The sequence below is a fragment of the Pleurodeles waltl genome, chromosome 6 (genome assembly GCF_031143425.1).
Source record: "Pleurodeles waltl isolate 20211129_DDA chromosome 6, aPleWal1.hap1.20221129, whole genome shotgun sequence".
In the NCBI taxonomy this organism is placed as follows: Eukaryota; Metazoa; Chordata; class Amphibia; order Caudata; family Salamandridae; genus Pleurodeles; species Pleurodeles waltl.
In genome coordinates this window covers 603,192,494-603,210,405 of record NC_090445.1, presented here as the reverse complement: position 1 = coordinate 603,210,405, position 17,912 = coordinate 603,192,494, and the positions used below count along the sequence as shown (strand labels likewise).

Below are 17,912 nucleotides of genomic sequence, written 5' to 3'. Positions count from 1 at the left end.
TATGGGCCCATGCATCATGTTTTGTAATTTTATAAGTGTGATTAAGGCAAACGGTTTATCCGCTGTTTTTACTGTGACAGCGGGATTTTCGTTTTTCCCCACAGTTTGTGTCCTGCTAGAGTGTAGATCGCCAGGTTCACAAGTGCACCAATGTATGAAAGTACCTGGACTGGATGAAAGACTGAAGCCTGTGCGTGGTGCGTGCGTCTGTGCGATACAAACAGTTCAGTGGGTGTAATCCATGGTTCTGCCTAGACTGAGTATATAATGCAATAGTCATTTTTCCAGGAATGAAATTCGTGCGACGGCTTCAAGACGTGGGATGCTGGAGGGCAGTATCTTTTATTAGGCTAGAATGAGACCAGGGACGGTTTTGGGATAGATTGGTTTCAGTGCATTCGTGTATTTGAATGAAATGTTTACCCGATCACTGCACTGTTTAAAAACACAAAAACCTCGAGGACATTGAAAAAATAATCGATTTTTGCAAAAACATATGTTAAGCCAACGTGAACGCTTTATAAAACGAAGTGTGTGGTTGGATGCAGGAAAGCAGTGGCGGCGGGTTCAGTAGGCAAAGTGCCAGGCGGGTATGAAGGCGCCGACAGAAAGGGTGTTTGACTGATGGGAGGGCGCCAGTATAAGCCACGTGAACAAGAGCAGACGCTACCTGAACACGGAAACTCGTGGTATCTTCTGTAAATCTATAGCTTGCTTCCAGCACAAGACTCCCCGAAGCACCGCTCGGGGACATGTGACGGACCAAGAGGCAGAACGGACGAGAAAGGAGCCTTGGGGATGCAACGGTATGTCCTAGTAACTCACCTGATGAAGCACTATGGTGTGTTATGCGTAGCCAGCCATGTAGGAGTTTGATGTTTTTGAAGTTGTGGGGCACTACAAGTCACCCCTTCCATTGGAATACTGAGTACTGACATGGATGTGAAAGAGAGACCACAAGGCAGAAGGTTTGACACTGTACCTCAAATGCTATGTGGTTATTCTGCAGTGTTCCTAGCTTTTCTGGATGAAGAGTCTTACTGTATCTTTTGTGAAACTGGGCCATCAGCCATCTTTCTTTACTTTGGCATCGATTTCATGCGAGACAGCGATGTGGCATCTAATCGCCTCCCAAGGATATCCTTGGAATGGCACAGACGTAAGGTTGCCTGTTCACTCCATGGCAGCAGGACATCGTGTTTTCCTCTTGGCCTTTCGTTTGATAAACTATTGAGCTCTGGAAAATGTAGTCTTGTTTTTAATTCATTGACCCAATTGGGTTTATATATCTGATTTGAAGATAAAGGGCTGGTAATGGAGTTAGATACATGTCAGTCCAGAATGACATGCCACTGACTCTGTTTCAGCTTTGTCATCCCTTCAAGGAGATGCATCCTTCTAAAGGGGCTTGCATGGTCTGTCAGAAAATCTCTCAATTTTCATAGTCCCTTACGTGTGCCTCTCTTTGCCCCAAACATCTAGCCCATGGTATAGGGGAGAGGTTTGCCATGTCCGTGTATTACTAGTTTCTCCCATCCAGGTTTTTCTTTAGTATCTAGTTCTTCTAGGCCTGTTTTCAGTGGGTTAAATAATATTACAAATCCCAGAATGCACAGAAAAAATCTGGACTGGAGGTGTTTGTGGCACATGGGTCTGACAGACATACCAGGGCTGCCATAGGATCAACAAGCTATTGTGATATCACCGAATCGCCTTATAGCGCAGTGTGTCGATGGCTTGAATTTATCCGAGAGCGTGGCTGTGTGGCCAGGTGGGTTGACTGCAGTCTATATTCTAGTTATTCTTGATGACCACATATCACCAAGAATACTACCCCATGCTTGAAGTTTCTCTTGTACAACCAAATATACTGCAGGAAATCTGGTTCTGGTTCACTTCAGTGGATCCAATTGAACTAACACAAATCAGTGAGCTGTTAAAGAAAGAACAGAGCTGGAGTGTTGTGTTCTTGGCAACACTGATGTAGTCATTTGGTAACTTCAGCTGTAGGATATCTGTGTTTTGGCAAGAAGCTGCGACTGTGGATGCCCTTTAATTCTCTCGTTTTTTAGATTTTGTAGCTTGAGTAGGATTTCCGTTTGATCCTATAGCTTAGTAGCTACGCCTGTAGTCACTTTAGCATAAGGCATATCTGTATAATATTGTACAATTGGATTCAATGTAGTGAATTAGTACTACAAATCCCATAATGCTTTGGTTTGTTAAATGAGAGACCAGGACTAGAAGCCCAGGCTCCGGTGACAGACATAGAGACCCTAGACATTACCAGACCTTTATTGAACGAAATCTGACAGGATTGTAATTCTGATTTGGAAATATGCAAACTCACAGCCGTTCTGAGGACAGTAAGAAGAGCGATGGATTTTGTTTCTTTGAAAATCTTGAAATTAATTCAGGCTGCACATGGGTCAGGCCTGCAGTTTTAGGAAGTCGCGCAACATGTGATTATTCCATCAAATTGGGGTTCGTTTGGAATTCCACTTTCAGAAGGGTGCCTAACGTCTTTCGTTGTGATGCTGCCTGCTCGTGCCAGTGCGTTGTAACTGATGACCTACAACTTAATTTGTTGAATGGACACATAGGGGGTTATTCTAACTTTGGAGGAGGTGTTAATCCGTCCCAAAAGTGACGGAAAAGTGACGGATTTACCACCAGCCGTATTACGAGTCCATTATATCCTATGGAACTCGTAATACGGCTGGTGGTATATCCGTCACTTTACCGTCACTTTTGGGACGGATTAACACTCCTCCAAAGTTAGAATAACCCCCATAGTTGTACCTAAAGGCGTGATCTCTCTGCTACTGGCCAGTGAGAGCTGGATAGAAGATGGCGTCTGAGGTAAAGTCAAATGGGGGACACTTCGGGAATAGGTAGGGGGAGGAGGAGCTTAGCTCACTTTAGTTTGAACATTCGGAAATGTGGTCTAGTCGTTAAGTCGTTGGCTGTAACCAGGATTTCTGCATTTTAATCCTGGCTTCCACATTTGATCAAACTGTGTGATTCTGGGCAAATCTCTTTAGTTTTCTGAGGCTCAGCGGCAACATTGTGGGGGCTCTAGTTAACTGCATTAACTTAGTATGGGGCATCATATAATAATAGCAGTTGCATTTGCATGGGGCGTGTCCCGTCCGATTTGCCCACACCATGCTCCCCAGCTGCACTGGGGCACAGTGTTAACAAAGATCAGCGAGTGGTGTGGGTTCTGCCCTGCGGGCCTATCAACGGACCTTCCCAGCCTGCCAGATGTCTTTTGTTTACGCAGCGTAGCAGTTACCAAGGAGACATCCCTGGGGGGTGGCCGCCCCTCCCATCTGCCCGGCGTGCCTGTGGTATCCTGCCAAGGGGGCAGCGGCAGGTTCTCCGGGTTGCCAGTGTACAGAGCATGGTTCTCGCTCTGGCAGGAGGGGCACGCAGCTTTGGGGCAGTGATCCATGGTAGCACTTTCTCATGTACGAGGACTTGGACCCTCCCTTTATTTATTTGCTGAGAGCGCATTATTATATGTCGACCTCTGTGGTAAAACAACCTTTTAATACAGGCACGGAGTGTTAAAATAAGACCCACTGTCACTTGTAAGATGCAAATCTTCACACCACGCACTCCCTTCTAACCAGGCATTACGAATTTTACCTCGGAAACAAGGGCCAGTGTTTTCTGTGTTGTATTGTATTTACATTTTACAGACGTTTGATGCAGTTCTGCGTCAGTACTTTCTAGCAACCTTTTTATGGCTTCAAATCTGTTGCCCAAAATGTAATTATCGATTCCCAGAATCGCGGTCCAAGCGAGCCTCAAAAACACCTAGTAATTTGTTTTTCCTTGTAGCATATATTGGTGCTCCTGTGGCATCAATCCAGTGGCCCTGGGTATAGTCCTGCTTAATCCCACGATTCTTAGCTTCAGAGTCTTGACTCGGTCTAATGGTTGTTTCTCTTACAGATATTATAAGACTCTTTTCTGTTTCTCCAGCTCCTGGCCTGCTCTGGGTACCAAGCTGCTCTCTGAAAGTCCCAGCTCACGAGACCACCCGCCAACCTCCTGCACGCGACGTGAGGACGCACCGGGGGCATGTGAAGCGCAGAGGCACCGTGTCCGGTAGGCCGGTTATTTAACCCTTGTCTTACTCACACTTGTACCTTCACAGCTCTCTTTGATGTGCAGAATTTGGCGAAGCTGTGCCGAGTTCCCCGTTTCTGCACCTCGTGAAGTTGTCCGATTTGTGTGCTACACACACCTTGTACCCCGCCTCCCCCAGCGAGCAAAGATTGCGATAAAATGTTCCTACATTGTTTGGCGAAAATATTCTCGTTTTTTAAAATAAGCGTCTCTGTAGCTCTCTCCCCCAAAGCAATTTTATTCAGTTGATTCGCATTTCTTTCTCTTAACTTTCTTTTTAAACGTTTCCATCGTCTTGAAATTCTGGGAGTTGACACGTTTGATAAAAAATAAAAAAAATAACGGAGTAGGTGAATACTAAACAATACTCTATTCAACAATACTCTAACCAAACAAGATGACAACAGGCCCCCCTGACTGAAGAGCGCGCACTCACCTGCTGCTGGTTCGGCCCCTGCCCGGTGCATGGGGAAGCTTGCATTGTTTCATCTGGTTCTGTTCCTGTCCTGCACACCTGCTGCTGGTTCTGCCTCTGCCCGGTGCACGTGCACACCTGCTGCTGGTTCTGCCCCTGCCCGGTGCACGTGCACACCTGCTGCTGGTTCGGCCCCTGCCCGTGCATGGGGAAGCTTGCATTGTTTCATCTGGTTCTGTTCCTGTCCTGCACACCTGCTGCTGGTTCTGCCTCTGCCCGGTGCACGTGCACACCTGCTGCTGGTTCTGCCCCTGCCCGGTGCACGTGCACACCTGCTGCTGGTTCTGCCCCTGCCCGGTGCATGGGGAAGCTTGCATTGTTTCATCTGGTTCTGTTCCTGTCCTGCACACCTGCTGCTGGTTCTGCCCCTGCCCTGTGCACGTGCAGACCTGCTGCTGGTTCTGCCACTGCCCGGTGCATGGGGAAGCTTGCATTGTTTCATCTCGTTCTGTTCCTGTCCTGCACACCTGCTGCTGGTTCTGCCTCTGCCCGGTGCACCTGCACACCTGCTGCTGGTTCTGCCCCTGCCCGGTGCACGTGCACACCTGCTGCTGGTTCGGCCCCTGCCCGGTGCTTGGGGAAGCTTGCATTGTTTCATCTGGTTCTGTTCCTGTCCTGCACACCTGCTGCTGGTTCTGCCTCTGCCCGGTGCACGTGCACACCTGCTGCTGGTTCTGCCCCTGCCCGGTGCACGTGCACACCTGCTGCTGGTTCGGCCCCTGCCCGGTGCATGGGGAAGCTTGCATTGTTTCATCTGGTTCTGTTCCTGTCCTGCACACCTGCTGCTGGTTCTGCCTCTGCCCGGTGCACGTGCACACCTGCTGCTGGTTCTGCCCCTGCCCGGTGCACATGCACACCTGCTACTGGTTCGGCCCCTGCCCGGTGCATGGGGAAGCTTGCATTGTTTCATCTGGTTCTGTTCCTGTCCTGTACACCTGCTGCTGGTTCTGCCTCTGCCCGGTGCATGTGCACACCTGCTGCTGGTTCTGCCCCTGCCCGGTGCACGTGCACACCTGCTACTGGTTCGGCCCCTGCCCGTGCATGGGGAAGCTTGCATTGTTTCATCTGGTTCTGTTCCTGTCCTGCACACCTGCTGCTGGTTCTGCCTCTGCCCGGTGCACGTGCACACCTGCTGCTGGTTCTGCCCCTGCCCGGTGCACGTGCACACCTGCTGCTGGTTCGGCCCCTGCCCGTGCATGGGGAAGCTTGCATTGTTTCATCTGGTTCTGTTCCTGTCCTGCGCACCTGCTGCTGGTTCTGCCTCTGGCGGGTGCACGTGCACACCTGCTGCTGGTTCTGCCCCTGCCCGGTGCACGTGCACACCTGCTGCTGGTTCTGCCCCTGCCCGGTGCATGGGGAAGCTTGCATTGTTTCATCTGGTTCTGTTCCTGTCCTGCACACCTGCTGCTGGTTCTGCCCCTGCCCTGTGCACGTGCACACCTGCTGCTGGTTCTGCCCCTGCCCGGTGCACGTGCAGACCTGCTGCTGGTTCTGCCACTGCCCGGTGCATGGGGAAGCTTGCATTGTTTCATCTGGTTCTGTTCCTGTCCTGCACACCTGCTGCTGGTTCTGCCTCTGCCCGGTGCACGTGCACACCTGCTGCTGGTTCTGCCCCTGCCCGGTGCACGTGCACACCTGCTGCTGGTTCGGCCCCTGTCCAGTGCATGGGGCAGCTTGCATTGTTTCATCTGGTTCTGTTCCTGTCCTGCACACCTGCTGCTGGTTCTGCCTCTGCCCGGTGCACGTGCACACCTGCTGCTGGTTCTGCCCCTGCCCGGTGCACGTGCACACCTGCTGCTGGTTCGGCCCCTGCCCGGTGCATGGGGAAGCTTGCATTGTTTCATCTGGTTCTGTTCCTCTCCTGCACACCTGCTGCTGGTTCTGCCTCTGCCCGGTGCACGTGCACACCTGCTGCTGGTTGTGCCCCAGCCCGGTGCACGTGCACACCTGCTGCTGGTTCGGCACCTGCCCGGTGCATGGGGAAGCTTGCATTGTTTCATCTGGTTCTGTTCCTGTCCTGCACACCTGCTGCTGGTTCTGCCTCTGCCCGGTGCACACCTGCTGCTGGTTCTGCCTCTGCCCGGTGCACGTGCACACCTGCTGCTGGTTCTGCCCCTGCCCGGTGCACGTGCACACCTGCTGCTGGTTCTGCCCCTGCCCGGTGCATGGGGAAGCTTGCATTGTTTCATCTGGTTCTGTTCCTGTCCTGCACACCTGCTGCTGGTTCTGCCTCTGCCCGGTGCACGTGCACACCTGCTGCTGGTTCTGCCTCTGCCCGGTGCACGTGCACACCTGCTGCTGGTTCTGCCCCTGCCCGGTGCACATGCACACCTGCTGCTGGTTCTGCCCCTGCCCAGTGCATGGGGAAGCTTGCATAGTTTCATCTGGTTCTGTTCCTGTCCTGCACACCTGCTGCTGGTTCTGCCACTGCCTGGTGCACTGGGAAGCTTGTGTTCCTGTCCTGCAAGCGAGGAAAGTTCCCTGTGCATGCTTGAAACTTCCACGTCTTCTTCCGGTTCTGACTATGCATAGAGGAAGCTTGCACTGCTGCTGAGGGTGCTGCAACAGTCCTGTGTGTGAGGGGATCTCACACTGCTGGTGCTTCTCTTCACTTCGTGTGGGGCTAGTTTGCAGTGCTTCAGCCTGGGTTGTCCTCGTCCTGTGTGTAAGCTTGCAGGTGCTGCCCCTATCCTATCCTGTGTGTGAGGAGAGCTTACCCTGCCAATGCTGCATCTCTCATGTATAGGAGGGAAGCTTGCACAGTTCCTGCTGCTTCTGTCCGGCTGTCAGTGGGAGAAGTTTGCACTATGTGTTCGAAGCTTTCCACTATTGCTTCTGCCTGTGTGGGAAGCGGGCACTTATGATGGTGCTGCGCCTGTCTTGTGTGTTAGGGAGGCTTACACTGCTGCTGACGGTGCTTGCCCTGTTATTTGTGTGAGATACATTTTCAGCACTTCAGGCCGTAAACGAAGCTTGCACTGGTGCTGCAGGTGTTGCCCGTGTCTTGTCCTCTGTGTGAAGAGAGTTGGCACTGCTGCTGTCATGGCTGCACTTCTATTTTTGAGGGAAGCTAGCACACTTCCTTCTGGTTTGTAACCTGTCCTGTGTGTGAGGGAAGCTTGCAGTCCTCCTACTGACTTTGTTACTACTCTACAGTGCTCAGGGGTGCATCAAAGAGCCTGTTTCTGAGCTATTTTTAACAATACACATTTTAAAGAATATGCAACACAGACAACAGGAGGGAAGGTGGGTCCAAGGCAACATGGTCAATGATAGGGAGGGTAGGAGCAAGCCATCTCGACCAGTGGGAGGGAGGGTGGGGGCAAGCTAACACGGGCAACTGGAGAGATGGTGGGGGCAGGTCACCAAGGACAGGGAACGGAGTGAGGGTGTGTAGGTGCAAACCAACACAGACAGGGGACAAAAACACTGGGGTGAGAAGTACAGAAGCGAGCAAGATGAAAAGGATGCACTCTAGCAGAGTGCTTAAAAGCAAAGAAAAAGTAGGGCCTAAAATTATGAACAGTGGAAGAACATAAGTAATGCTTCCATGCTGCAGAGAAGGAACAAACACACAAAGAGGAAGGAAGACTACAGCCGTCAACCAATAAGCAAGCAAATGAAGGTGACAAAGAAGCCAACCAGTGGTAAGCATGGGCGGTCTCTAAGCCCACAGATAGAAAAGGAAAGGTCTCAAAGAGACAGTGCCTGCATGTTCACCCGTGACTTAAACATAGCTGAATGGAACTTCACCATATTTAACATGCACTTCTAGTTTGTTCTTTTTCAGAATGATGAGGATCTGTTGTTCTTACAGATATTCTAGAGCAGGTGTCTCCAACCAGTGATCGTGAGCTACCAGTAACTCCCAGACACCTTCAGAGTAGCTCACGATCTTGAGTTCATTTGTAAATAAGCACCGGGTCACATTTTTTCTTTTAAAGTTCAGGGAAGGATGTGCTTATTTTGCAATACTATCATCAGACTGCAGATAGCAGGGCCTGATAATGAGTCCGATCTAGCCATGGTGAGGCACAGAGGTGAAAAAGTGAAGCACTAAGGTATTTAACTCTTAGATAAAAGTCCTTATCAACTTCATAGTGGAGGTGAGAACAAAATGATGTTTCTTAATGCTTTCAAATCAGAGATAATTAAAATGAAAAGTTACCTTTATGATCCGGTTACCTTTTCATTTTCTCAATTTTTTTCAAGGTGTTGCATTTACAAATAAGAGGCCTCTTACTCCCAGTACCCGGTAGAACACTGTGCCATAGCTATACCTAAAAAAACAGTCATTTTTTAAATGGGAGAAATTAAAAGGCAGAAAAATGTTCCATGTTGTGTGCATTTTTGCACTTATAATTTCTACCATTTTAAAAAAATGGTTGTATGTTTGTGTTATACATGTAACCGTGCCACATATAGCAAAAGGTGTGTCATGTGCAACAAGTACATATGACACAGGCTTTCAGACTCCCATACACATATATCCCGTGTGTTAGACCTGGCAGCTTTTTGGCGTGTCTCCCCTGTCTTTTTGCCTTCTGACCTCCTGTTTTTATGGTATACTGGACTCTGTTTTGCTGGTTTATTGTCTCTGCACACTTTACCACTGCTAATCAGTGCTAAAGTGCAAGTGCTCCCCATATAAATTGTACTGTGGATTAGATATCCATGATTGACTTATTTGATTTACTGGTAAGTCCCTAGTAAAGTGTGCTAGAGGTGCACAGGGCCTGTAATGAAATGCTACTAGTGGGCCTGCAGTACTGGTTGTGCCACCCACATTAGTAGCCCTGTAAACATGGCACAGACCTGCCACTGCAGTGTCTGTGTGTACAGTTTTAAAACTGCCAATTCGACTTGACAAGTGTACCTACTTGCCAGGCCTCAACCTTCCCTTTTACTACATATAAGGCACCCCTAAGGTAGGCCCTAGGTAGCCCCATGGGCAGGGTGTAGTGTATTTAAAAGGTACAACATGTATTGGTGTGTTTTATATGTCCTAACAGTGAAATACTGCCAAATTTGGGTTTCACTGTTGCAAGGCCTATCACCCTCATAGGTTAACATGGGGGCTGCCTTTAAATAACTTTAAAGTGCAGATTCCCTTTGTGTGCAGATAGAAATACGGAGTGTGGGGTTTCGGAACTCACAATTTAAAAATATATCTTTTAGTGAAGGTGGTTTTTAGATTGTGAGTTTGAAAATGCCAGTTTTAGAAAGTAGGAATTTTCTTGCTTAAACCATTCTGTGACTGCCTGTTTGTGGATTCCCCGTCTGGGTCAGTTTGACAGTTGACCTGTTCACACCTCTCCTCCAGACAGTGACACAAAGGGAGATGAGGTGTAGCCTGCATATCCCAATGAGCCATCTAAGCTGGAGGGGAGGGAGGAGTGGTCATTCACACCTGAAAGGACTGTGCCTGCTCTCACACAATGCAGTCTCCGACCCCCTGGTGTGCGTCTGGGGCCTGGCCTGGACAAGGAAGGATCTCAAAAACACTTGAGACTTTGCTTTTAAGTTTGCCAACTTCAAAGGCAGAAAGGGGTATAAGTAGAAGACCTAAAACCCCAGACTTTCAGAATCTTTCTGGAATCAAGAGGAACCTCTGCAAGGAGAAGAGCTGGAGGAGGAGTACTGTCCCTTTGCTGTGTTGCTTTGCTGGACTGGTCTGCAGTTGCTGCTTCTGCCTGAAAAGAGTACACAGGGTGAACTTTGCTGTGTGTCCTGCTTGAGAAAGTTCTCCAAGGGCTTGGAGTAGAGCTTACCTCCTGTTGGAAGTTTCAGGGACACCAAAGACTTCAGTTTCCTGGACCTGCAGCACTGGGAACTGTGTGTTCTGTACTGTACAAGAAGAAAAACCACTGCAACGCCGGCAACAAAGACGCTGGCCTGCACTGTAACCAGTCGATGCAGCACAGAGACGCATTGCCCCGCTTCGCACCACTACCCTGGTCTCACCGACGTTCTCATCAGGCGACTTTACTGAGCTGCTGTTCGCACCATAACCTCTGGCCCCCGCACTCTGGCATCGCCAGCTCACACCGCAGCCTGGGCCTCCTCAACCCCTCCGCTCCTGCTGACAACGGTGCCGCTGCCTGCACCGTGGCCTGTGGACACTGCTCGTGAGGGGCATGAAGCACCGCAGCCCCGGTCCACCGACGCCAGCACCATCGACTTCGGTGTCGTCACCAGGCATCCCTGCTTGCACCGTGGCCTGTGGGCACCTCTCGTGAGGGTCACAAAGCACTGTCTGGTCCTGCACCGCTGGCTTGGGCCTACTGATGACAGTGCTTACTCAACGATGACGCCACTGCCTGCACCGGGGTCTGTGGACACCACACATTGGACCGCCCCGTTTCACACCTCAGCCCTGGTCTCACCAGCGCCACTGGATGCCTTCATGAGCCGCTGTCTGAACTGTGAACTGTGGGCACCACGCACCGCATCGTCCCGCTTTGCGCCACAGCCCTGATGCCATCAATGCCAGCGCACCTGACTCCTTCAGCGCGGAGTTCGATCAGCAAGGTGTGTGACTTCAAGGGCACGACAAACCTGCACCGTCTCTGGAACCGACACCGCGACGTCAGCCACGCCGCTCTCCGGAGCTCACCGCGAGGATCACAATGCCCTACTAATCTAAGTTACTGTTTGTGGGTCTTCCCGACAATGTAGCTGGCCCGCGATGCCGCGGCCGGCCTGAATTATTGGTTTTGTTGCTCACAACGCCGTGATAGCCCCAGGTGGAACTATTGACTTCAAAGAACTGTATTTTTGAGTAAATCTTGTATAATTCATATTTTTATTACTGAATGTTGGATTTTTATCGTATTTGGTCTTGTTTTAAATTGATAAATATTGGATATTTTTCTAAAACTGGTGTGGTGTTCTTTTGTAATGTTTTCACTGTGTTACTTTGTGTTATGTGCAAATGCTTTACACATTGCTTCTGAGATAAGCCTGCCTGCTCGTGCCAAGCTACCAATGGGGTGAGCAGGGGTTATCTGAGCGGATATCTCCCTTATCCTGACTAGAGTGAGGGTCCCTACTTGGACAGGGTGCAAACCGACTGCATGCTAGAGACCCCATTCATATGCACACGTTCACAGATTGCCAAATATCACACTCTCACTGACACACATGGAAACCCTGTCATAGTGCCCCTAGTTAAAGTATTTTGTTCAAACCATAGTATCTGGATTTTTGGACATTAGGCTTTAATTGGACGTGGGGGCGTCTGATAACAATACGCAAGTTGTTTAGCCTTCAGTAGTTTACAGTGGTTTTCACTGATCAGAATTAATTCTGACTACAGAAAAGGTTGGAGAACCATGTTCTAGAGAGAGCATGCTTCTTTGGAATTGTAAACACACCATGTATCAGTTCTAAATGCTCCTTCCCCCTCCTCCATACGTGATGTGCTACCACTCGGGTGGGTCAGTTTGCATCTGCATATGTTATCAAATTTGATCAGCTTATGTTAAACTTAAATCATCACAACGTTTAAAAATCATGGGGTTGAATTTGGAATCATGATTTAGTACGATTATTTATATGGTGCATACTGTTGCTTATGAGGCAATGAAGTGTTTTGCTGACATGTAGCACACTGCTCTGTGGAATACTGACAACATTATTGACTTTGTTATGCCCAGGGGTTCTGCATGCTTTTCATGCAGTTGCTGTGCAGCTGGCATTCTTAGCATGGAGTTTTGTATTTACATGTGTATAGGTGTTACAAGCTGTCATGCAATTTTTGGTTGACAAGGAATGCTTCACGTTATTTGCAGTTTTGTCATGCTTAGGGCAAATCTAACTTGCTGTATGTGGCCATTATAAACAGTTATGCAGTGTTTATTGTTAAGGGCTACATCAGACCAATATGGAGCTTTGTCAATCTGTTGGTCACATACTTGTGTCATCAGTGTTTAATTTGTAAAATAATAAGTGTCGGTGCCTACAGTTGTGCTCAGAAACTGGCAGCTGGCTCTGTTGAATGTTGAGGGTGCTGAATACCAATGCTGCATATTCTAGATTACAACTCATTCCTCTTCCATCCACCACCAGACTCCCCAGGCCATTTTATTTCTTGCTAGCATGTTCTTTTTCTTCCATGCGTTGCCTGTCACTTTTTTTTCATCTTCCTCCTTCTTTCCTCCTTTTGTGTGCTTCTCTCGTTTGCTCAAAGTCAAAGCCTGTTGAGGTCAAATAAATGCCTTTCCCCAAGAGTGAGTGCCTGTCGGCCCCACCTGCAACCACAGCCACAAATTAAGCACTGATTGTCATATCATTCGTAAAGCATTCATCACCTGAGTAGTTAATGCTTGTCTGATGGGCAATTAGGACATCGTGCATTCAGATGTGCAGGAGTCATGCAAAGATATTCCTTTTATATGTCTTTTGTAATAAAGGTTAAATGCTGGGAGCTTCAAAAACACACTGCTCCCACATATTCAGGGATGAACGATTTTAGACTTGGCTGTGGTCTTTAAGTAATATTACCATCTAAAGTCCTTCACAATAGAACCATGCACTATTTCAACTTCAAGTCCCTCCATTTTTGGAGAAAATGTTTTTTTGGGGGGAGAGGGGTGGGGGAGGAGGGTCGTCGCATCCAGTACAGTCAGAGCCCTTTAAATAAATGCTAGGGTGCACAAGAGTCCGGGGGGTGGTGTGGAGGGTGGAACTAAATGGGAGATTCCAACTAACATGTTTTTTCAGCATTTTTTTGGGCCACAAGAGGAAATCCCAAAACCATCCACCCATTTTATTCCTCCAGTTTGACTCCCGTTGCCGTTTTGCAACTTTAACAGTTACAGAAAGTTAAACTGTCTTTGTCCCTCCTTCCCTGATGCGCTCCCAGTGGAAGAGCAGCACAAGTTACTTCAAGTATCGCTATGGTTTGTTATGCTAGTATGAATACTCCATAGGAAGTAACAAAGAAACGTGACTCTTCCAGTATATGGTTTGTTATTCTGGCATGGGTGCTCCACATGAAGTAACAAAGGTACATGACTCCTTTCCATGTCATGACTCTCTTCCACTGTATGCCTTGTTATTCTGGCACCAGTACTCCACATGAAGTAACAAAGAAACACGACCTGCTTCCACTGAGAATCACAAGTAGTGAGAAAGGTGCCTTAACTTTAAGGTATTAATGTTGGAAAGCGGTGAGTGAACTGACAGTCACTGCAAAAAACATAACACGGTGGGAAAAGTGAAAGAAGTTACCCGGCAAAAAAATTCATCGGTGGATTATGAGATTTTGGCTTGTGGCACATCCGATGCCAAAAATGTCCTGGGTGGAAGTTACCAAGGTACCAGAGCATATTTAATTCTGGACTTGTGACCTGTAAGAACTCAGGCTGGGAGACAACAGGGTCACGTTGCTCCTGCCCCCTATTCATTTAGAGAAGTAAATCCTTAAATGGCCCCGCATTCTTCATTGTAAAAGACAACCCCCCGAGTTCACACCTTCACCCCATTAGTAAAGCCCATCTGTTTCCCTCTCACAGCACGTTCTGGGTAATGCCCCTCCCCCTCCCTCTCGGTACAGATGTCAGAGCTATCAGGCCTTGTTGACAGAGGCCAGACCCTGGCGGGAGATAACAGTCCTGGTGTTGTGTGAAGTGTACACTCAGGGGCGTGGGCCTCTCTCGCCTGCATACCTCATGGGACGCCGGAAACGGCCACCGGGTGGGGAGAAAGGGACATACTAAAATGTTTATATATTTCGGGTTCGGCCTCTCTAGTTGTATTTATTGGTTGAAATGGTGTTTAAACCTGTGGCTAAACCCTGTAAGTGCCAGGGAGGGTGAGTGCCGGGGGGTGAAGGATGTCTGACTCTGCAGGGGTAGGGATGTCCCTGTGTGCGTGAGCTAGGCCAGACATGGGTGAAAGCAGAAGGGGCGAAGTGCACTTGTCAAAAATCCAGTTCACAAGTTTCACATGGTTTATACGGAATCCGGTTGTGACACACTCAGTTTACATCATCAGACAAACATTAAACATCTGAATAGAAACATAACACTTACTCAGCCATGAAAATGGCATTAATAAGCCCAAGTTAGCCCAATAATCGCAAAATGTGTTAATTAATGTTTAAAGAGGCTCGCACCTACGGGAGTTGTATGTTTAATGGTTTAACGGAGGTGGGAGTCGGGGGGAGCGTTATTCATAGAAAACTTCATATCAAAATGCAGGTGTGGGGAGCTGGCGTTGCTCTGCAGGACCATGTGGCTGGGGATCTTATTATGCCACGTTTCTCTAGGAAACTACACCCTAGCTCCTTCCATGCGCCTAGAAGCTATTCAGTTCACTGCAAGCTTAGCAAGGATACTCCTTCCATGCGCCTAGAAGCTATTCAGTTCACTGCAAGCTTAGCAAGGATACACGCTGCTTTATATACACACATCATCTTTTTTTTTTAGAGAAACTGGACATTCAGAAATACTGCGGGAAAGTATTGGGAGTGAGTAGTTGTACAAACACTAAGGGAAGCTTCCCTTTCAATTAAGAATTTCATGGCCCACAAATGTTTCCCGAAAAACAGAAGGACAAACCTAGACTTTCTAGACTTTCTTTTACGGGCCAATGACTTACAATAGAATTCCGTCACAGTCTCGGATCCCCGCCCGGTCCCAGCAGGCTTCTTATCAGGGGAGTTTATCTGTCTCTCCAGGTAGCTGATAGCGCAAGCTCGTAGCTCCAGGGAGGGGAGGGAGGTTAGGGAAGTGGAGTGGGGGCGGTGTTCGGGCCTTGTTTACCGCCTTGTCAGTTTGTCTGCAGGCCCAAGTTAAGGAATGCTACCTCTTCCAATGGAAAGTGGCCTCTGAGAGGCGCCGATTGCTTTAAAAGAGAGGTGCGAGATACCTGGGCAGAGAGATGTTTGGAAACACAAACCAGGGTGGCCAATTTGTAGCATGCAGATGGGCCTAATTCCTGATAGCAGCTTTAATTACATGAATTGACCATGTCACACAGATGCAGCTCACCCTACCACCAGGTGCCTTCCAGACATTCTGTGTTTCAGCCAGTGCAACTCAGTCTCCCTGTCAGGGCATGTAATGGAACAGAGAAAGGGCACTGCAGCGTGTTTACGGCGGCTGGCTGAAAAACAGCCCTCCCTGAAGCCCACCCACGATGGTGCATGGAAGTAATGATGCATACGTGGACATACATGTTCACTCAGTCAGGGCTTTTAGCTGAGGACATGCTGCATTCTGGGTCTTCCACATGTTGCATTACAAAAATCACGATTCCACTTTATTTGTGATTTTCTTTGAACACAATCGTATTGCAGAGCCCAAAAAGAAAAAAATCACTGACATTAATGGCTCAACAATCCAAACAATGGAGGACTCCGGCTAAAAAATACACATAGAAGTTTGTGTGAAGGTGTAGCATGTGGCATAGGGTTGCACCTTTCTCAGAACTAAATACCGACCAAATGTTCATGTTTGCCAAAGGCCAGATATGATACTTAAGTAGAACTTTATATGAAATTGTCTGTATTCTTTTTACCATGGTCTTTCTGTATTTGGTTACTTATCACACAGAAGCTATTGAGTCAAATCTGGCACACATTTAAAAGTGTTTTCTTCTTATATTTATTGTTTTCGATGTGTACTAATAAGAGGGAAAATAATGGCTTAAGGTGATTTTTCAAATTTTTCTATCAGCAGGGGCATTAAAGTAGAGACCATGCTGGTATAAAACCGGCCCAATGGCAACCCTAGGCATGAAGCAATGTTTATGGCAAATGGCTTAGCACCGACAATGGCATAGCCAAACTCTTAGTTGGTTCCAACAACAGTTGTCTGATGAAAAAGCACATCTCTCTGATACCATAAACCAGATGTCTTCAAACTGGGGCTCAAGTAATGGAGGGCAGTTCTGGCCAAAAAAAGAATTATACTAACAAAAGAGCTTTGTTTTAAGGTGAATAAATGAGCAGCAGTAGGCCGCTCTATAGTGGGCCATCACTAACATGTTTTGTCATTTATATACAAGCTGGGAGTATGTCTCAAAAGGGAAGGGACTCCAAATACTCTCCAAAACCCTGGCCTCCCACTTCTAATAATCACACTGTGGATACTTTTACACTTTAGTAAGGCCTGCCTGACTAGAATAGTATGTTTGGCAAATATAAAATCCACTGCCCTAAACCCAGGAACAATACCAGGTGGGCCAGACTCATTGAGGCAGAACTGACATTGAAACCCACGTGATCAGAACTGCTATCCAATCATGACGTTTCAGCCAACATCACTTTGCATGCAGGGACCTGTAGTTTCGATGCCCCATATTTAAATATTGGCCTGCAAGTCCCAGCAAGGAAAATGCCATTGGCTAGAAGCCATATACTGATGAGATAGCAGGTTTGCGCAAGAAGTCTTACCAGACTCTCAAAAGGAATTAAGAATCCTGCTAGAGCCGTCTTGAGGGGCTGCAAACAGAACAAGTCTTCGAAAAATACTCTTTGTATGGCCCCCACAAAACTAACTACACATCTAATGATACACAAGGCAGCTGCTGGAGTAGTAAACTGAGCTTCAAATGTGTACATGTCACAGCTCCAGCACGTTACTCGAGGATTTAGGGTGGGATTGTTACTTAAAAAAAAGTATCTCGAGGTCAGCTGCTCATATTCTCAATGGACATCTTGAGATCTCTGTAAAAAGTCAGATTAATTAAACAAATGCCAAATTCCTCCAGATATTGCAATTTTTGAACGAGGTCAAGTAAGTGAACACTTTAAAAAGTGAACTCCATCATCAACGTCACCGTTAAATAGCAGACCACTGGTACCACTGGTAGGAGGCGGTATAGCTGGAGCAGCGTCACTACGTAGAGGTCGACTGCCTACCATGACATTAGAGTGATCTTCAGCCAGTCCTGGGTCTTTTGCCAACAGCACTGATCAGACTGCTATCTGCAGCCATGCTTTCTCCACTATGAGAATTGTCATAGAGACCCACCATGCCTAGAGCTCTTGCGGTACTCCTTGAACTCATTGTCTGAATCTGAGCTTTTGCTTGTCATTTTAAAAGTTAAAGTGTGGGAGTTCCTAATCGATCATTTTAGAGATTGCAGCATAGGGACAACTTGTGCTGGTCCCTGGATTCAGGAATGCGTGATTACAGAAATCCCTAATATCTGGCTATCTCTTTTTAATGATTGCCATACCATTGGACGTGGCTACAAAATATACCTAGGCTGGATGCTGAAATAACTTGGTTAAGGTACACCACAGACCTGCACTAGACTCAATGGATTGTACCTTCTCCGGATC

At 47.9% G+C, this 17,912-nt stretch overlaps 1 protein-coding gene across 1 annotated transcript in view; it reads left to right on the top strand.

Moving 5' to 3' along the window:
* Positions 1-17,912, top strand: part of INAVA (innate immunity activator) — an 88,370-nt gene that overhangs the window by 25,395 nt on the left and 45,063 nt on the right. The window contains exon 2 of the mRNA XM_069238871.1: positions 3,994-4,119. The gene's annotated coding sequence lies outside the window, so the exon portion shown is untranslated. The remainder of the gene's footprint in view (positions 1-3,993; positions 4,120-17,912) is intronic.